The 25,594-nt window shown below is 40.1% G+C and overlaps 1 pseudogene; it reads left to right on the forward strand.

The window, feature by feature from the left end:
• Positions 1-24,557: 24,557 nt before the first annotated feature.
• Positions 24,558-25,364, forward strand: LOC138074335 (mitochondrial carrier homolog 2-like; annotated as a pseudogene).
• The last annotated feature ends 230 nt before the right edge of the window (positions 25,365-25,594 follow it).

Below are 25,594 nucleotides of genomic sequence, written 5' to 3' on the forward strand. Positions count from 1 at the left end.
TGAAGAAATGTTATATTCTATCAAGACATGCATGAACCCCTCTTCTCCAAGTCTTCATCTGACAGAGGTTCTTTTGCCATCTGGGCTGGTTGCTTTAAGTTACAAATTTGAATTACAGGAACAATGACTGGAAATTTGATGTTAAGAAATTATAACATTTTAGATGTGATCATGGTATTGTGGCTATGTTATTACAAAAAATTCTCGTGGAATTGCATGATGAAATATTTATGGATAAAATTAAATGATGCCTGAGATTTGCTGCAAAATAATATGGGAGGGCAGAATTAATTTGTGTGTGTCGGGAGGTAGAATTAATTTGTGGATGGGGCAGATTGGCCATGGTTTGCAGGTTGTTGTATCTGGATGATAGCTACTCGAGGGCTTTTTATATTTGTTTGTATACTTTTGTGTATTAAAAAGTAAAAGTTAAAAAAGAAAAGTAAAAAATACAAAATGATTGAATCACTTCTTGGGATATATATTCATTTTATGATAACATTGCCTTCAGCCATTTAGGCTGTACATACAGCTCTCAAGGTATGTTCTGAGAGGGTCACTTATCATCCATGGACATCAATGCATAGAGGACAATGTTTACATTAGGACAACATTTTTATTCCTATTTTGGCATAACCAATGTCATTTTTCTCATTGGGTTTCCCCCTCTCCGCCCCGCCACCCAGATAGCATCATTCTTCCCATTATTTCCTGGGAGGTTTTATTGTGGTTGCTATTGCTGTCATTGTCATTATTGTTTTGTGCTGGTATATTGCAGTGGCCACAATTTCAGAGTATGTGAGTTATCCTCCTGTGATTATGGCAGGTATATATCCTGTCACAATCTGTAAGACACTGATGTGGTGACTGGGTCTGATCACAATATCTTTATCTTCACCAGTTCCCCCCAGCTTACTTTATCCTTCACCAAAAAGTTGGCAAAGCCTAGCTTAACACTCTAAAATTGTAAACAGGCATATTGAAAGAACTAAGAGAAAACTGTCAGTCTAGGTTCTGTCACTCAGGGTTTAAGGGGGAAGCAAAAGCAATGTAGGAAATGTTCAACTGGTGAATCATTAAGCAAAATGTAGTGTGGCCATACAAAGGAATACTACTCAGCAATAAAAAAGGAGTGAACTGCTGGTTCATGCTGCAACAGAGATAAGCCTAAAAGTCAGTTATACTGGGTGAAAGAAGCCAGCCAAAAAGACCACCCAAACCATATGATATGATTTATATAAAATGTCCCAAAAGGCAAATCTATAGGCATGAAAAATAGATTTGTAGTTGCATAGGGCTGGTGTAGAAATGGGGATTAGCTGAAAATGGGCGAAAAACTTAAGTTTTCTAGGCCTATCCTCAGTTACAAAATGCTGGGTCAAGAGTTAATGACCAGAAGAATGTGAACTTGTAATAATATTCGATAGCAGTTGGGGAAGAAGAACTGGTAACAATTTGAACAAATAGAACAGCCAAATGGTAGAATCAGAGACTCTTTAGTCCCTCCCTGAAGGACATAGATAGTGTCTAACACATTTCTGAGTTGTTTTACAGATACTAAAACCCCCACCAGAGGGAAGAAGCCAACTGCTTGAAGAACAGGTAGACCCCAGACTGGCTGGAGCCTGAGGACTGATGGTGTTAATCCCTGGGACACATCACCCTGTTACCTCATCATTAACCAATCAGAGAACTGTGCACAAGCTGATCACGCGCCCTCCTACTTTCTCCCTCCACTGGAGAGTTTAGGTCTCTTGATTGTTAGCTGTCCATACTCTTTGGTTGGCCTTGCAATACACAATGTACTTTCCTTCACCACTCTGGAGAAGGGAAAGGCTACCCACTCCAGTGTTCTGGCCTGGAGAACTCCATGGACTGTATAGTCCATGGGCTCACAAAGAGTTGGACATGATCGAGTGATTTTCACTTCACTTCCTTCCACAGTCCGGTATTAGTAGACTGGCTTTACTGTGCATGGGCAAGGAGGCCCAGGTTTGATTTGGTAACAGTGACACTTGCATAATTTGATACATTTACTAAAAATCATTTAAGTGTATATTTAAAACTGGTGCATTTGATGATATTTACCTTAATAAATATTTTATGATACTGACTGAGTAAATTATACCTCAACTAAGGTACACTAATGACTTGGTTTTCACTCTGCATTTGACATTGCTGAACATGTGAGATGCGGTAGTTACCAAAGTTGTGAAATGGGATGACCCAGGGAGAGAGTTTGCTTGTCACCTCTCACAGCATTGCAGATGCCTACTCTCCATCTGATTTGGAACTCCAGCACCAAGAAGCTTTGTATCACAAAGTTTTGGTGAGTGGTGGATATCTCATAGAAATACATTTGCATGACTTTCTGCTTATCATGGGAAAGAGGCTGTGACAGCCCTTTTTTCCAAAGTTAATCCCTCCAGCTGAGCTCTGGACCTCATCCCCCCTCCTCTCTGCTGGCATGCTTCTTCAATTATCTGCCTCCTTCTCTTTCTCAGCAGTGCACATGCATGTGTGTGCAGTTGTGTCCGACTCTTTGCCATCCCATGCACTGTACCCCACTGGGCTCCTCTGTGCATGGAATTTCCCAGGCAAGAATACTGGAGTGGGTTGCCATTTCCTCCTCCAGGGGATCTTCCTGACCCAGGGGTCAAACCCGCATCTCTTGAGTCCCCTGCACTGGCAGGTGAATTCTTTACCACTAGCACCACCTGGGAAGCTTAGTCTTTGTCTTAGCAGCATCTTTCCCAAAAAGAAAATCCTCTCTCAGCCTATTGTCTTCTCTAGCAACAGCCATATGGCTTGTTTTCCCTTCCTTACCTCATTGCAGTATAGATTTTGCCATTTGACCAAGATGGCTCTTGCTTAACACATCAGTGATTTTAGTCGGTAAATCCAATGGACACATCTCAATTTTTAACCATACATCACTTCTCTTCAAGTTTTCAAACATTTTTTTTTGTTTTGGAATTGATTTTAGAATTATGTATTCAAAATTTTGTTAATAGTTTTAAGACTTAAGAATTCCCTCCATATATAATATATATTAACATATATAGAATGCACAAATATAAATGTGCAACTTATCTGTTTATCAATTAGTAGAGAGAATTTATCAATTAAAAAAGAGCAAGTCTATATAGGCTCCTGTTTTCCCCAGAACATATTCTTGGGAACTGCATCAAAAAGTGGATTATTATAAAGCCAAGAGTTCTTTCCACAGAAACATTAGAATCAGGGGCCCTAAGGAATTCTCTAGTTGTCCGGTGGTTAGGACTTGGCGCTTTCACTGCCAAGGACCTGGGTCAGTTCCCGGTTAGGGAACTAAGATCCCACAAGCCGGTGGCATGGTCAAAAAAAAATTTGGGGTCCTAGTACTTCAGAATTTTGGCTTCAAATAAATCATAGGCATAACTAAATTCTTGAAGCTTTCTCTTCTTTTAGCTTCTATAGTAATGCCCTATATATGTTATGCTCTCTCTATGTTATATGACATATGCCCTATATATGTTATACAATATATAGCATAATATATTATGCATAATATATACATTATATATACATATATATAATATTTATAACATATTTTATGTGTATTTCTTTGGAGACTTCTGTTATTCTATTTACCCCTTAATGCAAATTCTCTACCGGTTGTCTCAAGAATTGTTATCTTTCGCTCACTTCTCTTCTTAGTTCTACACACTCTCCCTGAGTCATCTCTTTCTCCTCAACAGCTTCATTTACCATTTTATAATCATGCCTACCCACCTACCCACTCTCCAACAATCTGTACCTTCAGCCCAATACTATTGCCTGAGTTTAAAAGCTATATTATCCAACTACATGTTGATCTTGGTGTATGTCTTTCAACCGTCTTAAATGCTGTATGTCCCAAACTTAACTATTTGTAATCTCTTGAAAAGTGGCTCCATAGCCTGCTTTTCTTATCATTTTGAAAGACCTCCTTTCTAGGAGCCTGAACTGGAAATTGAAACTCCAGTACTTTGGCCACCTCATGAGAAGAGTTGACTCATTGGAAAAGACTCTGATGCTGGGAGGGATTGGGGGCAGGAGGAGAAGGGGACGACCAAGGATGAGATGGCTGGATGGCATCACGGACTCGATGGACGTGAGTCTGAGTGAACTCCGGGAGATAGTGATGGACAGGGAGGCCTGGCGTGCTGCGATTCATGGGGTCGCAAAGAATCGGACACGACTGAGCGACTGAACTGAACTGAAACTGGAAACACAAAACAATCATTCTCAACGTCTCCCTCCCTCTTACTTCCTACATTCAGTCATGAAGGCCTATGATTTCTCCTTCTTGTATATCTCAGTCTGTTACCCTTTCTCTATCCTTGCTACTACTACTGCACTAGTAATTCAGATTAGTTCAGATCTTCATTATCTTTCTCACTCTTTCTTTACTTTTGCTTATACTGCAAGAACTGAACATGGTAGCCACAGAAGGAGTCTCTGGGTTCTTTGCACTGTCACTTGAGTCTATATGATCACTAAATCCCTGAGAGTTAAATTTGGTGAATCCAGTCTTATTGCAGAGTTCAGGGGTCTGATAGCTGCAGGACTTGGAGATGGCATGAAAGATGGCTTTAGCAAAGCTGCTCAAGTAGAAGTACAGCTCTTAGCAAGGTTACAGCAGTTGTCCACATCAGTCATTAGCAGCAGTGTCTTAGGCACAAGAGCAGAGAGATAGTGTAAGTTGTTTTAGAAGCAAGAATAAGATGTGTCCCTAATGAGACCCAGCACCCTGTCACCTTGCAGAGAGAATATCCTGCCAAGAATAAAGCCCTTACTGATTTTGTTTTTCCCTACAGTTGCTTCATCTCACAGAATTAAGGTGGTTTGGTCAGAATGATGGCACCATGGATGATAGTTTCACTTTCTCGGGGCATTTGGACTGCCAGATCAACCCAGTGGTCACAAATTCCTTCAACCTCAATCATTTACTTCCCTGGATCTGTTTCAGAAAGGATAAGACTTTCAGGACCTTGAGGGATTTCCCTGGGAAGGAGTGAAAAAACCTCAGACTCTTAAGATGGGGAAAGAGAAGAAATGTCCTTCAGGGAAGTAACCTCCATAGCTTTGGCCAAGTGGGCCACCTTGTATAACAAGAACCACTCCTTGTCTTTGCCTTTGCCTCCAAGGGCCTGACCATCACTGCCAAAGGCTTCCATAAACTGCCTCAGCACTGTCCTCCAGAGTTCCTCCCAGGGCCTCAGGGTCCAACCAGAGGACCAGTGTCCTCATTTGTAACTTGATATGTTCTTTAAAAACCAGAAGTACTCATCATCCTTTTCCTATGTTACTGCAATTTTCTACCTTAAATATTGTCCTTCTTCACATTTCTCACAGTGCTGCCCAAGAGATTTTTGTAAAACCCAATCCTGATAATGCTGTCCTCTTACTTAAAACTGCTTAATGGTTATCATTAACAAATTCTAGATTTCTTAGTATGGTGAACACAGTCTTTCAGGACCACCTAGTTTTAGACTTCCCAGAGATAAATAGTTTTGATGTTTGCACTATTATTCTCTCTTGCATATGAGAGAAGGCAACGGGGAAGATAACTAAGGAGAACTGGGCTATCTCAATGAGCATCATGCTGCTTAACTCTACACACTTCTCCTGGCTGTAGTCTTTTTTTTTGCATTTATAGATCAATGTACTACACAGTGCAAATATATCATTAAACATATCATTCTGAGGTAGCACTTCTTTCTAATTATATCAGTTAACTGATTTGAAGTTTGTTTCTAGTTTGGTAAACAGGACACAAAGAAATGTCAAACTAAATACACTTGGCAGATATTTTGTCTTAAACACTAAACAACTTTTTTTTCCAAATGTAATTGTATTTTTATGGAAAAATTCAAAGATGCTTTGTAGTTTTTGACAATATTCAATCACCTTTTTTTAAGTCCAAAGGATAAAAACATCTTTTCAGTTCAGCTCAGTCACTCAGTCGTGTCTGACTCTTTGAGACCCCATGAACCGGAGCACACCAGGCCTCCCTTGTCCATCACCAGCTGCCGGAGTCCACCCAAACCCATGTCCATTGAGTCGGTGATGCCATCCAATCATCTCATCCTCTGTCGTGGCCTTGTCCTCCTCCCCTCAATTTTTCCCAGCATCAGGGTCTTTTCAAATGAGTCAGCTGTTCACATCAGGTGGCCGAAGTATTCGTGCTTCAGCTTCAACATCAGTCCTTCCAATGAACACCCAGAACTGATCTCCTTTAGGATGGACTGGTTGGATCTCCTTGCAGTCCAAGGGACTCTCAAGAGTCTTCTCCAACACCACAGTTCAAAGCATCAACTATTCAGTGCTCAGCTTTCTTCCCAGTCCAACTCTCACATCCACACACGACTACTGGAAAAACCATAGCCTTGACTAGATGGACCTTTGTTGGCAAAGTAATGTCTCTGCTTTTTAATATGCTGTCTAGGTTGGTCATAACTTTCCTTCCAAGGAGCAAGTGTCTTTTAATTTCATGGCTGCAATCACCATCTGCAGTGATTTTGCAGCCCCCCAAAATAAAGTTAGCCACTGTTTCCACTGTTTCCACTGTTTCCCCATCTATTTGCCATGAAGTGATGAGACTGGATGCCATGATCTTAGTTTTCTGAATGTTGAGCTTTATGCCAACTTTTTCACTCTCCTCTTTCACTTTCATCAAGAGGCTTTTTAGTTCCTATTCACTTTCTGTCATAAGGGTGGTGTCATCTGCATATCTGAGGTTATTGATATTTCTCCTGGCAATCTTGATTCCAGATTGTGCTTCCTCCAGCCCAGCATGTCTCATGATGTACTCTGCATTAAGTTAAATAAGCAGGGTGACAACAGACAGCCTTGACATATTCCTTTTCCTATTTGGAACCAGTCTGTTGTTCCATGTCTAGTTCTAACTGTTGCTTGCTATAGGTTTCTCAAGAGGCAGGTCAGGTGGTCTGGTATCCCCATCTCCTTCTGAATTTTCCACAGTTTATTGTGATCCACACAGTCAAAGGCTTTGGCATAGTTAATAAAGCAGAAATAGATGTTTTTCTGAAACTCTCTTGCTTTTTTGATGATCCAGCAGATGCTGGCAATTTGATCTCTGGTTCCTCTGCCTTTTCTAAAACCAGCTTGAACATCTGCAAGTTCACGGTTCACGTATGGCTGAAGCCTGGCTTGGAGAATTTTGAGCATTACTTTACTAGCGTATGAGGTGAGTGCAATTGTGCAGTAGTTGGAACATTCTTTGGCATTGCCTTTCTTTGGGATTGGAATGAAAACTGACCTTTTCCAGTCCTGTGGCCACTGCTGAGTTTTCCAAATTTGCTGGCATATTGAGTACAGCACTTTCACAGCCTCATCTTGTAGGATTTGAAATAGCTCAACTGGAATTCCATCACCTCTACTAGCTTTGTTTGTAGTGATGCTTCCTAAGGCCCACTTGACTTCACATTCCAGGATGTCTGGCTCTAGGTGAGTGTGAGTGATCACACCATTGTGATTATCTTGGTCGTGAAGATCTTTTTTGTACAGTTCTTCTATGTATTCTTGCCAACTCTGCTTAATATCTTCTGCTTCTGTTAGGTCCATACCACATCTTTTATTAACATTTATTTCTTGGAATATATTCATATGTATAGAAATATGTAAAATGTGCTCTTTCCTCCCACATATGTATAGATACATACACATTATTTTACACAAATGTGATCACTGGTTCTAAAACTTATTTTTCACATAACTTGGAAATCTAATCAAGTCTGTAATATACTCTCACCTCTCTCTTTTTAATAGCTATAGTCTCTTTTTCTTCAGAGACCTATTGTTGACATTTAGGTTATTTTTAGCTTTCCACTATTATCAAAAGCTAATGAACATCCCTGAATGTTTGTGAACATGGACAAGTATATCTATGGGATAAATTTCTAGAAGTGGAATTGCTAGTTCTGTTTCAGTATCTATCTATATAGATAGATATACCCTTTATGTATCCTCCAAAATTGTACCAATTTACACTCCCACCAGCTGTAAATAAGAATGCCCATTTTCTCACCTTCTCAAGCACAAGGTATCATCTTTTTATTCTTTGCTTATTTGATAGACAAAAAATGGTATTGCATGATTTTTTAATATAATTTTTTATAATAATGATTGGTATTGAAAACCACGTGGTTATTTTATATTGCCTATTTATGTTTTTGCTAACTATTTTACTGAGATGATATCTTACTAGTGGCAACACCAGAATATCTATATAGGAAGAGCTCAAAGGTAAGAAACTTTGTTGGAAAGATTAAAGCTAAGGACCTTGCTTGCAATTGTGATTGCACAGTACTTTACGTAAGACTGAGAAAAGTCAATTGTCCTTATCAAAGAGTAGAGAACAGGGAATGGAAATAGGCTGTCAATCTCCCAGTTCCTCCTTGATTTCATCACTGCTTTTATTTTTATAAGAGCTCTTTGTTTATTAAACAAATCAGTCCTTGTATGTCATGTTTGCTCCAAATATTTTTCTTAGTTTTTCTTTCAAGTCTATTAAAGTAATTTTTACCTTTAAGAATTGTAATTTTTATGTGAACGATTTTATCATTTTATGGCTTCTGGAATAACTGTAATATCTAGACAATATTTCCATAATGGAAGACTATAAAAAAATTTACCCATTTTTTTCTGGTACATTTATGGTGTCATACACTTAATTTCTGATCGACCTCGGATACATTTTTGAAAAGAAAGAATACAGAGATCCAGCTTTTTAAGAGTGGTTAGATGGTTATCGCAATGGTACTTCTGAAATTCTATCAAGAGCTAACCTGAGGAAGGAAAACACATTAGCTTCCTTTCAATGCTATTGCTCAGAACTGCTTTCTGTTGCTCTGTAATATGTCAGTGAGGACACTATTTTTTTGTTGTTGCTAAAATATGACTTTTATTTCAATTGTTCTACAGTATGACCTGAGATTTAGCATTTCTTTTTTTAGTGAGGACAGTATTTATCCAATATTTATTCTGGTTCAGAATATACCTTAAGACAAATTAAATGCTGTCAAAATTAAGTGATCTCAGGAGAATAAAATATAAAATGGCTAGATACCTACATACAGTGTAGTGCAAAATGAAGTTGAATTTATTGTCACCAATACAAGACAATTCTTTGTGAGCAAGATTCTATTATTTTGTGTGTGTGTGTCTGTGTGTGTGTGAGCGCATCCAAACGAATGTGTGTGTGTCACTCAGCAAACCTGCCCAAAACAATATATTATCTAACTGGTAAAAAAGACGTTTTCTCCTTGGAAGAAGAGTTACGGTCGACCAACCTAGACAGTATATTAAAAAGCAGAGACATTACTTTGCCAACAAAGGTCCACCTGGTCAAAACTATGGTTTTTCCAGTAGTCGTGTATGGATGTGAGAGTTGAACTATAAAGAAAGCTGAGCGCTGAAGAACTGATGCTTTTGAACTGTGGTGCTGGAGAAGACTCTTGAGAGTCGCTTACACTGTAAGGAGATCCAACCAGCCCATCCTAAAGGAAATCAGTCCTGAAAATTCATTGGAAGAACTGATGCTGAAGCTGAAACTCCAATACTTGGCCACTTGATGTGAAGAACTGACTCATTTGAAAAGACCCTGATGCTGGGAAAGATTGAAGGCAGGAGGAGAAGGGGATGACGGAGGATGAGATGGTTGGATGGCATCACCGACTCAATCGACATGAGTTTGAGTAACCTCCAGGAGTTGGTGATGGACAGGGAAACCTAGCATGCTGCAGTCCACGGGGTCGCAAAGAGTTGGACACGACTGAACGACTGAACTGAACTAAACTGAAGATGATATATTTAGGTGATTTCTTATTGGTCTCTTTTTAAAAGTTAAAAAAAAAAAGCTTACTAGTGTATATGATTCTTAAGGGAAGAAATATGTTTTATTGAAAATCACAGTGATAATAAATAATTTTGAATAAATAGATGAATATTCAAGCTTTAAGGTAAATATCTTTAAAAAGTAAATTTGCAATCATTAAATTTGGGATTTAGAATTTTAAAAAGTGAGGTAGTTTTCAACCTGTGATTGGGGAGCTTCTTCTGTAACTTTTTCTTTTACTAAAGAAGAAACCTATGTCATATTCATATCCAGAGTTTATATACTGAGCATATTTTAGTTTAAAATGTATCAATAGTTGAAAGATGTTGTCCTTGGATACAAAAGCATCCAACCAGAAGAATGTCCTCGTTTATTAAAAGAATCACAAGTAGGACAGATTACTCAAGACAGTCCTCTCCTCTACTGAGTCTTGGGAGTTAACAACCCAGGACAGCAACAGATAAGCCTATGCCCTTGGGGCTGAGGGACCAGGACAATGGTATTCAGCAGTGGGAGGAATTGGGAGAAAATAGACTGAACCCAGACGATCTGAGCCTTCTGAGCTTGCCGTTCGATATTCCGCAGAGGCTGATGCCCAAGACTTAAGCTACCTCCTTTGGTCCTCTCTCGAGCTGAGCAGATGAAGCATATCCATGGCCTTGGTTTAGGACGCTTTACATCACTTCTGTTTTGAGCCACTTCTAACCCTGGGGAAAGTGTGAGTTAGTGGTCTTTCTATTCTGGGGCCAGAAGCAGGATATTGGGTAATGGCTTATTGGTGTCATTTTTATATTTCCCTTTTCACCTATACATATACTAAATGGAACTTCTCTCTTTTTTAAAGTGTGTGATTCTAGTGAGTATTTAATTCAGTTTGATCATTTGGGTGGGCTTAGAAAAATACAACAGGCTGTAATTTTATTTTTTTTTGTCATCCCACAGAAGTTGTCAAATGAACAAAAACAACCTTGGCTTCTGCAAATGTAGGCAGTAATTAAGGTGAAGATGTAGGCTTTTTGCTTAAATTACTAGGAGAGTTTCTTTGATTTTCCTTTTACCAATGGAGCATTAAACAGGGAGAACAACGTGGTAAGATTTTTGACTTCTCAGTTTCTGAAGAAAAGCTTCTCAGGGACATAAAAACCACTCTCATCACATCTATTTGCTGATTTTTATGTATGTTTTGATGTATGTAAGATATGTATTTTTCTTTATTAAAAAATATTTTTTCTTACCACCCTTTCCCTATTATCATACAATAGAAAAGTGTTCCTCAGTCATTAATTATTACCCCCAGGTCTTTTAAAAATGTCTTCTGTGGTTTTAGTTTTAATTACAAAATTAATACATGCTCTTAATAAAATAGTTGCAATACAAAAATGTATAAAGTAAATTTAAATACTCCTTTTCTTAACCTACTTCTACTCTTTAGAAGTACTCACTGATAGGTAGTTTGGTGTCTTTTCAGATATTTTTCTATGTGTATAAAAGCATTTTAAACAGAACTTATTCTTTTTTTTTCACAACTCCATTTGTATTGTAGAGAAGAGACATCATTACTTTTGGGGGAAGATTTTTTAAAATTAATTTCAGAATTATAAGAAAATTGCAAGGACAGTACAAAAGTTCTTCTACACCCTTCACTCTGATTCTCTACTTGTTGGGATTTTGCCATTTTTACTTTATGATTTTCTGTCTATATACAGACATATTATTTTCCCTGAACCATTTGAAAGTAACTTGTGCTAAAGGGTGCCCCCTTCACTTAAATACTTCAGTGTGTACCTCTTAAAACATTGTCTCTCCTAACCATAGTGAAGTGAAGTGAAGTCGCTCAGTCGTGCCCGACTCTTTGCGACCCCATGGATGGTAGCCTGCACCAAGCTCCTCCGTCCATGGGATTTTCAAGGCAAGAGTACTGGAGTGGGTTGCCATTTCCTTCTCCAGGGAATCTTCCCAACCCAGGGATCAAACCCAGGTCTCTCACATTGTAGACAGACGCTTTACCATCTGAGCCACCAGGGAAGTCCCCTGATCATAGTACAAGTATCAAAATCAAGAAATTAACATTGATGAAAATACTGTTATTTACTGTGCAGCCTTTATTCTATTCCTCACTTTTGAAATGTGTCATCTTGGGATGTCCCTGGCTGTCCAGTGGTTAAGTCTCTGCCATTTCACTGCAGGGGGCTCAGGTTTGATGCCTGGTCAGGGAACTAAGATCCCATATACTGTGATACATGGCCAAAAATAAAATAAAATGAAATCCATCATCTTTTCTGAAAGGAATATATTAACAGATTATGTGCCTTAGGGGCTTCGCAGGTGGTGCCAGTGGTAAAGAATGTGCCTGCCAATGCAAGTAGATGTAAGAGACACAGGTTCAATCCCTGGGTCAGGAAGATCCTCTGGAGGAAGGCACTATTCTTTCCTGGAGAATCTGATGGACAGAGGAGCCTGGTGGACTGCAGTCCATATATATGGTCACACAGAGTTGGACATGACTGAAGCAACCTAGCACACACAATGTGCCTTAATTTTTCTTTTTTTAACAATTGTTCAAATGAGCAGCTATCCTTAGCGTTTCCTGAACCTGCCTTGCCCCATGCTGTGGTTCACATCCTCACCTCAAATGTTGTCTTCATTCCCCTTTTCTGGCTGGCGAAATTTCACTTCACCTTCAAAGCCTCTTTCTGACACTCCTTACAGACCTTAGCTCTGCTGTGCTTCTGTTCCCTCGGCTTTCTGTCCAAGGCTGCTTTGTAGTATTTCCCATTACAGCATCACTGTCTGGATTTCAACCTGATACTCATACTATTTTAAACTTATGGAAACCAGCACCTAGTTCAGGGCTCAAAATAGAAAGAACTGTCAATAAATGCTCATTTAATACTGAGTGATCTATAAGTCTTCTTTTTCTCGTAGGTGGGTGCCAACGAAATGAAGGAAATATTGATTGCCTTCCTGTAAGTTTTACTCTTTTCTTATTTGATCTAAAGTGTGTCATACTAAGCAAGGGAAGAAAACATTATAGTTTAAGAACCTACCCTAGCTGAAAACTACAAAACATTTCTGAAAGAAAGAAGAAAGAAGACTGAAATAAATGGAAAGACATTCTGTATTCATGGATTAGAAAACTTAATATTGTTAAGATGGTAATACCCCTATTTACAGCTTCAACACAATCCCTATCAAAATTCCAGAAGTGTTTGCAGAAATGAAAGAGATGGTCCTTACATTCATATGCAATTGCAAGGGACCCAAAAGGCCAAAACAATTCTGAAAAAGAACAAAATTGGAGTAATCACACATTCCAATTTCAAAGCTTATTAAAAGCGACAGTAATCGAAACAGTGTGCTGTTGGCATAAAGACAGATGTATAGACTCAGTCAGTTGGTCAGTTCAGTTACTTAGTTTTGTCTGACTCTTTGCCACCCCATGGACATATAGACTAGTGGGACAGAACTGAGAGTTCAGAAATAAACCCATTCATCTATGGTCAATTTACTTTTAAAAAGTGTAGTAAAATACATGTGATATAAAATCTATCTTAACCATTTTTAAGTATTCAGTTTAGTGACATTAAGTATATTCACATTGTTGAGCAACTATTGCCACCATCCATCTTTAAACTCTTTTCATCTTGCAAATCTGAAATTCTATACCCATTGAACAGTAATAATATGACCAATTAATCTTTGACAAAGGCAGCAAGTCTATTCAATAGGGAAAGGATAATCTCTTCAATAAACAGTTCTGGGTCAGCAGGATTTCTACACGCAAAAGAATGAGGTTGAACCACCCTACCTCATACCATATATAAAAATTAATGAAAAATGGATCAATAACCTAAATATAAGGGAAAACCTATAAAACTCAGAGGAAAACAGAGTAAACCTTGATGACCTTGGATTTGGCACTGAATTCTTAATTTGACACCAAAAGCATAAGCAACAATTTAAAAAAGTAGATGCACTGGACGTCATTAACACTGACAACTCTTGTCCATCAAAAGGCATCAAGAAAGTGAAAGACAACCTACACAATTTGAGAAAATATTTGCAAATCATATATCTCATAAGGATTTAAAATACAGAGTATGTAAACAACTCCTACAACTCAACAACAAAATGACAAACAACCCAATTTAAAAATGGGCAAAGGAGTTAAGTAGGCATTTCCCCTGAGAAGGTATACAAATAGCTAGTAAACATGTGAAAAGATGTCAAAATCATTAGTCACTGTAGACATGCAAATTAAAACGACAAAGAGGTACAACTTCACACCTGTTAAGATAATTATAATTTAAAAACTAGAAAACAAATGTCATTTAAGATGTGGAAAAAGTGGAACCATAGTACATTGCTGATGGAAATGTAAAATGGTGCAGCCTCTGTGGAAAACAGTTTAGCAGTTCCCTAAAAACTCAGTGGACGTAAGTTTGAGCAAGCTCTGGGAGATGGGGAAGGACAGGGAAACCCAGCATGCTGCAGTCTGTGGGGTTGCAGAGTCAGACACGACTGAATGATTGAACAACAACAAAAAGTTTAACACATGTAACCTAGCATATTACCACAGCAATTCCACTCCTCGGAATATACTCAAACTACTGAAGAGAGTCATTCAGTCAGATACCTACATGCTAATGTTGATTGAAGAATTATTCACAATAGCCAAAAAGTGGAAAGAACCCACGTGCCCATAAACAGATGAATGGGTAAATAAAACATGATATACCTACGATGGGATATTGTTCAACCATAGAAAGAAATGAAGTTCTGATATATGTTATAACTCGGATGGACCTTGAAAACATTATGCCAAGCAAAAGAAGCCAGATACAAATACTGTATGATTCTATTTACATGAAATATCTAGAATAGTCAAAACTGTGGAGGCAGAAAGTGGATTAGAGGTTACCAGAGTTGAGTTGGGGGCAGGTGAAATAGAGAATCATTGGTTAAAAGGTACAGGATTTCTGTTAGCAGTGATGAAAAAGAAAATAAATAGTGGTGACGGTTGCACAACATAATTTGATATCTTTGAATTTTACACTTAAAGATGTTTAAAATGGTATGTTTTATCTTATATATATTTTGCCACATCAAAAAGAATCTATTTGAACCTACCTCAGTCTGAACTGCCTGTGGTTATTAGAGGCAAGTTACTTTCTTTAGACGGTAGGGGGGAGACAAATACAAAAATTCAGAATCAAGGTGAGGAAGACTATCCTTCTGAAATCTAGAATCTAAACCTCTCAGTTTTCAGCGTTAGTGTGCATCAGATTCCCCCGATCCAGATGACTTGTCCCTACCAATAAAGATTCTAATTCATTAAGTCTGAGGAGTGCTGGCCACTAGCATTTTTAACAGGCTCCCCCCAGATGAGTGACAGGCAAAAACGGTGAAAAGAATTTGTCATCTGCTATTGCCTGGGAGAACCTGTCTGCAAGATTCCATCGAATGTTTGCCCTTTCCCTTTCAGTACTCAGGTTCCTGCTCTCACTGTCCGCCCCAGCTCACAGCTAGGGCTCCGGACTTCCATCTGTGCCCTCAAGCCTGGGTCCAATCAGGTCTGTCTTCCACTGACTCAGCATCAGGTCACAGTGACTCAGCACCGGGTCACAGCTGTTCCTCCTGCTCTGATCTTGTCACCCAGCTCCAACCTTGTTCCCGTTTTCTATCCCAGTTTTGATAACTGGGTCTTTGTTTTGTCACCAAACCCTGGTCCTTTTCTCACCAGTTTCCTCAGGGGAGGCTGTCCCTGAATCTTGGTCCCAGGACAAAGATTTTCCAATTTTGGCTTTTTTTTTTTTTAATTGAAAGCACTTGCCTTCAGCACTTTGTAAACCCCACTCTATTCCAAAATCCCTCCTCATTCCCGTTCCCTCCCTCTATACACATACTTCCTGTTTAAACTCCCTTCCTGTCTGCTGGGGCCCACTTCTGACTCCATTCACCTTCCTATGAACATCTGTGAACAAGTCCTGCAGGTGGATCCCAAAGCTGTTCGACAGCTGTGAAGGTGTGTCACCGGCACCCTGGGACCCAGCCTTATTCTCCAGGCCTTGCCTTCTCTTGGTGTCCCTGGTCCTGGGCCTGGCCCGGATGCCTGATGAAAAATCCTGTTAGCTCCACTGCTTCCTTCTTGCTGCCCACTGAGGAAATAGAAAGGGAACTAACAGCTATGGGCCTCTTCCATGTTTTGAGAGTTTGCTGAAAGGGATATTGCTGATGGGGGGTTCCCAGGTGGCAGTAGTGGTAATGCAGGAGAGGTAATGCCAATGCAGGAAACATTAAGAGACATGGGTTTGATCCCTGGGTTGGGAAGATCCCTGGGAGGTCCATTCCAGTATTCTTGCCTGGAGAATCCCATGGACAGAGGAGCCTGGCAGGCTACAGTCCATAGGGTTGCAATGAGTCAGACACGACTGAATCGACTCAGCACGCACGCAAGCATTTTGCTGATGACATTTAATGTAACGCATTATTTTAACTTTTTTTTGGAGGGGTGGGCAGGGAATAAGAATATGACACAGAGGACTTCCCTAGTGGTCCAGTAGTTAAGACTGGTCTCCAGATTTATTTATTTATTTATTTAAGCAATCTGTTCTCCAGCTTTATTTCCTATGACTCCCCTATGCAAATTAAGGTACCAGAAAATGTATGTTCTCACTCCTAGGCCTAGCTGATCCCATTCCCCCGACTTGAACACCCTACCTTTGTAACCTTGAGTCCTAAGTTTCCTGTCATGCTAGCTCAAGCCGCACTGCTCTGTGGGAAATTTCTCTATCACTTCAGCACACAGTTATCTCTGCTTTCTCTCCTTCTCCTTTGTTATGTAGATCATACACATACTCTGCTTGGCACAGGGATCCTGACATATACTAAGTGTTCAGTGGAGCAGGCAAGAGGATGGACTCTGGAGCCAGACTGCCTGAGTTGGTATCTCAGTTCTGCTGCTTGCTTGCTGTGTGACCTTTGACAACTTACTTAACCTCTCTGAGCCTCAATTTCCTTGCCTGCGAAATAAAGGTAATAACTATACCTCACAGGATTATTATATATAAAATTATTTATCCTTCTAGTCTGATAGTCCATTTTCTTCCCCTAATGTTTGCTTTTTGAAGGTAGGTATTAGCCACTTAGGCTTCCCAGGCGGCTCACTGGTAAAGAATCTTGCCAATGCAGGAAAATGCCGATTCGATCCCTGGGCTGGAAAGATACTTTGGAGAAGGAAATGACATTCCACTCAGTATTCTTGCCGGGGAAATTCCATGGACAGAGGAGTCTGATGGGCTACAGTCCATGGGGTCAAAAAGAGCTGGACGTGACTTGGCAACTAAACAACAACAACAATTAGCTACTTATGCCACTCATCCCAAACACTTCAGAGAGAATTTCAGTTTAGGTACAAGGATATAATATGGAGGAATACATGACTGAGAAAGCACTATCTTGCAGGTGTAAGTTGTGGGATAGCACTGGTGGGGAAAAAAACGTCCAAAAGAAGACGAAAGAAGGCTTGGCCCTGGAACAGAGGTGGGGAATTCAGAGGAAGAAGGGATGTCAGCAATACTCCTGAAGGAAAGGCATTTCAGATCCTTAGAGAGGAGAGAGGAAAGGATTTTGGCCAGTGGGTTTGAGGCCAGTTTATTTCCTTTAGAAAGGGAATGCCTTTGGCCACCTGGAGGGCTGACTGGCTGCTTATGATTGGCTTGAGGCTGAAGGGAGCAAAGGAGGAGAGACACAAGTTTTCCTGCTGGGATGCCCAGCCCTGCTCACTGGACTTGGAAGGGAGACAAAATTTCCATCTGGTAATGTAGACTGTGGATTCGACCAGTGTGTTCCTTGGGCTGAGTCACTTAGGGTGATGTGCTGGGCATATGGGTTGGTGCTGGTGTTAGGGATACTGGAGTGTGCGTGTCTGCATTGATGAGGTCGTTGCATGTGACAGACATATGTATATGTGGGCAGGGAGCACATATGGGGAGCATGCTGGGGAATCGTACAAGCTGGGAGGAACACAGGCCAGGGAAAACAATGTTTCGGGGGTTGCAAAACAGGCTGCAGAATGATTCCAGCTGGGGAGATACATCCTGGTGGGGGCTATAGACTGAGGGGGATACACACTGGGGAGATACAGGCTGGGTGGGGTTGTGTTAGTTTTCTATGGTTGCGTAACAAATCATCACAAATTTAGTGGCTTAAAACAGCATCCATTTATTAGAAGTCCAAGTCATGGTGTGGCTGAATTTTCTGTTCAGGGTATGACAAGGTTAAAATCTAAGGTGTCAGCTGGGCTGTATTCCTTTTTACAGCTCAGGGTCCTCTTTCAGGTTTCACACAGCTGTTGGAAAAATTCAGTTCCTTGTAGTTATAGAACAGAGGCTCCCCTATTCTTGCAGGCTGTTGGCAGAAGCCACTCTTAGCAACTAGAGGACATCTGTCGATTCTTGCCCTCATGCTTCACATCTCCCTCATTTCTCTGTCTCCAACCTCTAGACCCAGATTTAAAGGGTTCATGTGATTAGATCAGGGCTTCCCAGGTGGCTCAGTGGTAAAGAATCCACCTGCCAATGCAGGAGACACAGGTTTGATCCCTGGGTCCAGAAGATCCCCTGGGGAAGGAAATGGCAATCCACTCCAAAATTCTTGTCTGGAAAATTCCAAGAACAGAGGAGTCTGGTGGGCTACAGTCCATGGGTTTGAAAATAGTCAGAAATGACTGAGCATGCATGCTTGCATGTGATTAGATCAGGCCTACCCAGATAATCTCTGTATTTTAATGTCAATTTGGGACCTCAATTACATTTGCAAAATCCCTTCACAGCACCACCTAAATTAGAGTTGGACTGAATACATGGGAGAAGGTGTGTGCATATCAAGGGCTGGGAATCTGGGAAGCTGTTTTAGAATTTTTCCTTTCACAGAGGGATAGAGGTTGGAGGGATTAGGTGGGTATACACAGTCTGGTGGGGAAAGATGCAAACTAGGGTACATTGAGATAGGAAGGGATGCAAGCTGGGAAGGATATGGCCTGGGGATATGGACTTATTGGAGAGTCATATTGCTTGATGGGGAATATGTTGAGGGTATGGAGGTTGGGAGGGGTATAGGCTAGGAGAATAAAAGCTGAGAGGGATACAGGTTGGGGAGTGGTACAAACTTAGGGGGAATACAGGCAGGGGCATGATGCAGGATAAGGGGAGGATGCAAGCTGGAAAGTGATAAGAGGCCAGAATAGGATTCAGGAAGCAGTCTTCCTGAATGCAGAGCATTCAGCACTAATGCAGAGACTGAGTACCTAAGAAGTAGCTATACTGAACCTGAGGGCTATGACACAGCTGGGTCCAGGTTTGATGGGGCCTGAAGAAGGGCACTCAGCCCAGCCTGGGTAATCAGGACAGTTTCCTGGAGGCAATGCTCCAGGTGAGTCCTGAAGAAGAACATGCATCCATAGTCAGCCAAAGGAGAAAGGAGACACAAGTGTGCAAATCAGAGGCAAGAACAGGAGCCCAGGTTCAGAGGTGTGTCAACATAGATTATGATGCTTCGCTGTAAGGCTAAATCTTCAATTAAGACAAACAAGTTTCTCACACTTTGAAACAGTTCATGTCACTGAAGATAGACTGTGTAGGAGAGGAAGACGGCCAGGCTACAGATCCAGAGGCCAGGATGGGCTTTTCCCAGGCATCAAGCAGCTTTTTGCAGTTTCAGTGTCTCATTTGATAAATAAGGAATTTGGAGCAGAAACATACCTCCAAAACTATAAAGTGTTCTAAGATCCCTAAATTAGATAAATATATTGAATGTCTGTAATAGGCCAGATGGGCTTCCCTGGTGGCTCAGCAGTAAAGAATCTGCCTGTAGTGCAGGAGACACAGGTTCGATCCCTGGGCTGGAAAGTTCCCCTGGAGGAGGGCATGGCGACCCACTCCAGTATTCTTGCTTGGAGAATCCATAGACAGAGGAGCCTGGCGGGTTACAGTCCACAGGTTCGCAAAGAGTCAGACATGACTAAAGCAACTGAGCATGCATGCATACAATAGGCCAGATACTATTACAGTTCCAACCTATTTTCAGCTATGTAAGCAATGTAATTGGTTGTAGTTAAGTGCAGTTTCATAAAATGCCAAATCATTTTAAATGATCACATAATCTCAGCAAATTAAACAATATTTTCTCCCTATTTAAGAATATTTCAGTTTGGGGAAATTTTTATGTTAATGAGAAGATGCTGGTGGACATAATCCAAACTCCTTAGTTAAATTTGATAACTTTATTGATTAAATTTCTTTGGTGAAATTCCAAGAAAATGCTACAGAATTATATCAAACTTATTACTTAAAAGATCTATGCCCAGAAAATAATTCTGTCCATCAAAATTTGAAATTTAAATATCAGAATGTCAATAGGTTTACTTCTGCTCTCAGAAAGGTCCTCAAAAGAAAAAGAAAATCCATTAGCCATCAACTCAAGAAATACCTCCTTTTATATCTAAAAATCAATATCTCATCAACTGGGTCTGCACTCTGTTTCAAATAATAGTATTTATTGTACATATAATGGGCATTAAGGACACTCTGCTAAGCACTTTCCACACTATCTCATTTAATTCAACAATCCTAGGCTAGCAAAACTATTATTATCCTAATTTGAAGCTTAATGCACCTCTTGGTTCCTAAACATTACTTCTACTTAGGTTCTAGAACACTTGTTTGCTCTCTTAGGCTAGAAGGCCAAGAATCTCCAGGTAACCTATGCAACAATCATGAACAACCCAACTACAAGCACTGAAATCGAAACTGTGATTAAAAATCTCCCAAAAAACAAAGGGCCAGGACCAGATGGCTTCACAGGTGAATTATATCAAACATTTAGAGAAGAGCTAACGCCTATCCTTCTAAAATTCTTCCAAAAAATTGCAGAGGAAGGAACACTTTCAAACTCATTCTATGAGGCCACTATCACCCTGACACCAAAACCAGACAAAGACAACACAAAAAAAGAAAACTACAGGTCAATATCACTGATGAATATAGATGCAAAAATCCTCAGCAAAATTTTAGCAAACAGAGTTCAACAATACATTAAAAAGCTCATATGCCATGATCAAGTTGGGTTTATTCCAGGGATGCAAGGATTCTGTAATATCTACAAATCAATCAATGTGATACACTATATTAACAAATTAAAAGATAAAAACTCTATGATATCCTCAATAGATGCAGAAAAACCCTTTGACAAAATTCAGCACCCAATTATGATTAAAACTCTTCAAAAAAATGGGCATAGAAGGAACCTACCTCAACCTAGTAAAGGCCATATATGATAAACCCCCAGCAAACATTATTCTCAGTGGTGAAAAACTGAAAGCATTCCCTCTAAGATCAGAAACAAGACAAGGGTGTCCACTCTCACCACTATTATTCAACATAGTTTTGGAAGTTCTAGTATGGCAATCAGAGAAGAAAAAGAAATAAAAGGAACCCAGATTGGAAAAGAAGAAGTAAAGCTCTCACTATTTGCAGATGACATGAAACTATACATAGAAAACCCTAGAGATACTATCAGAAAATTAGTAATGCTAATCAGTGAATTTAGCAAAGTCACGGGATACAAAATCAATACACAGAAATCACTTGCATTCCTATATACTAACAATAAAAAATTAGAAAGAGAAATAGAGGAATCAATTCCATTCACTATTACAACAAAAATTATAAAATATCTAGGAATAAACCTGCCTAAGGAGACAAAAGAACCATATACAGAAAATTACAAAATTAAAGAAATCAAAGAAGGCATAAATAGATGGGAGAGATATTCTATGTTCCTGGGTAGGAAGATCAATATTGTGAAAATGACTATACTAATGAATGAAAACTACAGATTTAATGAGATCCCTATCAAATTACCAATGGCATTTTTCACAGAGCTAGAACAAAAAATTTCACAATTCATATGGAAACACAAAAGATCCTGAATAGCCAAAGCAGTCTTGAGAAAGAAGAATGGAGCTGGAGGAATCAACCTTCTAGACTTCAGATTATACTACAAAGCTACAGTCATCAAGACAGTATGGTACTGCAACAAAAACAGAAATGTAGACCAATGGAACAAGATAGAAAGCCCAGAAATAAACACACATACCTATGGGTACCTTATTTTTGACAAAGGATACAATAATATCTTATGGGGGCAAATATAGCCTCTTCAATAAGTGGTGCTGGGAAAACTGGACAGCTACATGTAAAAGAAAGAAATTAGAACACTTTATAACACCATACACAAAGATAAACTCAAATGGGTTAAAGACCTAAATGTAAAACCAGAAACAATAAAATTCTTAGAGGAAAACACATTAAACACAGGAGAACACTTGATGACATAAATCAAAGCAAATCCTCTGTGACCCACCTCCCAGAGTAATGGAAATAAAAACAAAAATAAGTGAGTGGGACCTAATTAAACTTAAAAGCTTTTGCACAGTAAAGAAAACTATAAACAAGGTGAAAAGATAACTGTCAGAATGGGAGAAAATAATAGCAAATGAAACAATTGACAAAGGATTAATTTCCAAAACATACAAGCAGCTTATACAAGTCAATACCGGAAAAACAAACAACCCCATCAAAAAGTGAGGAAAAGACCAAAACAGACATTTCTCCAAAGAAGACATACAGATGGCTAACAAACACATGAAAAGATGCTCAACATCTCTCATTATTAGAAAAATGCAGATCAAAACTACAAAGAGATATCACCTCTCACTGGTCAGAATGGCCATCATCAAAAAGTCTACAAACAATAAATGCTGGAGAGGGAATGGAGGAAAGGGAACCCTCTTGCACGGGTGGGAATGTAAACTGATATGGCCACTATGGAAAATGGTATGGAAATTCCTTAAAAAACTAGAAATAAAACCACCATGTGGCCCAGCAATCCCACTCCTAGGCATATACCCTGAGGAAACAAAATCGAAAAAGACACATGTATCTCAGTGTTCATCACAGCACTATTTACAATAACTAGAACATGGAAGCAACCTAGATGTCCATTGAGAGATGAATGGATAAAGCAGCGGTGGTATATATACACAATAGAATACCACTCAGTCATAAAAAGGGACACATTTGAGTCAGTTCTAATGAGGTGGATGAACCTAGAGCCTATTATACAGAATGAAATAAGTCAGAAAAGAGAAAGATAAATATCATATACTAACGCATATATACGGAATCTAGAAAGATGGTACCAATGAATTTATTTGCAGGGCAGCAATGGAGAAATAGATATAGAGAACAGACTTACGGACACGGGGGAGAAGAGAAAAGATGGTGAGATGTATGGAGAGAATATTGTGGACATTACCATATGTAAAATGGATAACCAGTGGGAATTTGCTGTATGACTCAGGGAAGCCAAACAGGGGTTCTGTATCTGCCTAGAGGAGTGGGATGGGGAGGACAATGGGAGGGAGGTTTAAGAGGGTGGGGACATATGTATACTTATGGCTGATTCATGTTGATGTTTGACAGAAAACAACAAAATTCTGTAAAGCAATTATCCTTCAATTAAAAATTAAGTTAAAAAATTATGCAGTAAGTTCTACTTCCTTCTACAAGGCACAGGCAGAACCCAAAGTAGGAAGATTCACTTTAAAACAAAGATGCCACTGTGGACTATTTAGTCTGAAAATGTGCTTTTGGAGGGAGAAGATCTTTCTCATATTCCCTCTCTAAAGATGTCACTGTTCTGCTTTAACCAGAGAAGCTATTAAAAATAATTCAAATGGTGTGAGCCTGATACTAACTGATCAGAAGTGACCCCTGTCTGTGCCAGGCATTACCTGCTCCCCCACATTTTAGTCTGGGATGATGGGGAGTTGGTGGAGGAGTTGAAGCAAAGGGGAGGGCTTCGAGTAACAGCTTGGGATCATGGCTTTTCACCAACTGATAAATGCTTTATTTTAACAACTGGTGTGACTGTCCCGGTGTGTTTTAAAGGAAAATCCCCCGGTTGGCCAACCCCACTGAGCTTTCCTGTAGAAAGGGCAGGTCTCAGGCATATCACCCCAGACCTAAGCTGCACCTCCTCAGTGTCTGCCCTCAAGGTTGCTCCTGAAGAAGGTGACAAGAAGGAAAGCAGCAACCTCAGAGTTCCTGCTCGATCCCCTAACTCAAGTGCCTCCTTCTTCCATTTCTGTGGTCGGAAGTCCAGCTCCTGGGCTTGGAGGAAGGAATGGAGAAGGAGCAAAAGGGTGGAAGTAGTCCTCTTTGCCTTTGTTTCTTTCTTTGTGATGAGGAGAATGTTTCTATATTCTAGTGTTTTTATTTATCCTATATCTTTTTTTAAAAATCATTTGCCTATGATGCCTTCTTGTCTCCCACATTTCCTCCTCCCAGGTAGAGGAGGTGAAGCCAACTGCTGAGATTGTGTCTTGGGCAAAGTAGTGGGTCTGTCAACTGCTCATGAGTGAATAGGGCGTTGCACCACACAGAATCTGGCTCTCGTCCTCAGGCTGCCTCAAACATGGCGGCATACTGGAATTCAAGACTCTAACAATGGCTGGGAGGCGGGGCAGTGAAGCTGACAGCCCTGGCACATGATTTGGGACAGGTTTGGTTTTCTGGTGGCTCTGTCTGTCCATCTGGCCACGGGCGCCCTCATGGCTGGCCCAGCCAGTCAGGTGCTCCTGGGCCTGGTCTTACTGTCCCAGCCGCTGATGTACATGACGGTGCTCCTCCAGGTAGGGTATGAGCCGCTTTCTCCAACAATAGGATGAAATATTTTGGGGTGGCAACTGTGTCAGCTTCCTAGTCTAATTAATTATGCTCAGTGTATTGCAATCTTCCATGGAAAGCATGGGTTGTTCACAGGCTTAACTCCAAGACTGTGTTCAGAGGTCCTTGGAACTGTGGTCCATGGTAAAGTTTCACAGCATTACCAAGAATGTGACAAGGCTAAGGAATTAGGATCTGGAGATGTACAGAAAGAAGTGTGATCTTCCTTTGACCAAGTTATCAGGGAGATAGTCTGAAAGGGGATGGCTGCTTCTGCTGCTACTGTCATCACACATCGCTTCCATGTGATCACTCTGAGACCTTGGGTATAGCTCACTGGCAGAGAATCCAAGTACTGTGGACTTGGTGACTCCATAGCAACTATCTCTCAGGAAGAGGGCATCCTAGGATGTTTTGTGTTTCCACCATGAATGAAATGAAGAGTTACTCCCAAGCTGTCATGGATTTTTTGCCAGTATGTTGACCTGTACCTTTGTGCCTGTCTCTAATCTTATGGCTGTCAACCACTGTGGGCTTCTTGGTGGATGCCTCTCTGCTCCCCAGTATATTCTTGGATAGATGGTTGGTACATCCTACAAAAAGGGGGAAATATGAGCCAAGGAAATAGCTTGTTTTTCCAGAAGTTACCCTTTGGGAAGACTTGCTGTTGTGACCTGAGAATGTTCATTTGAAGATGTGGGGCAGGGACAGTGACATTTCTATAGTCCTAGTTGCACAGAATTATGGGACAGAATATTGATTTCCATATTATTGCTTTGAAAATAATCATTTGATCATGAGAAAATGAGAAAAAAAGACTATGAGATCAAAATGGATTGGGCCAAAGTGCCCAGACTTGCCTCTTCAAAACTAGGAACAATATACACACTGGAGAAGACAATAAATTACAAAAGTAGCAGTA

This window comes from Capricornis sumatraensis, chromosome 2 (assembly GCF_032405125.1).
Source record: "Capricornis sumatraensis isolate serow.1 chromosome 2, serow.2, whole genome shotgun sequence".
NCBI classification, from domain to species: Eukaryota; Metazoa; Chordata; class Mammalia; order Artiodactyla; family Bovidae; genus Capricornis; species Capricornis sumatraensis.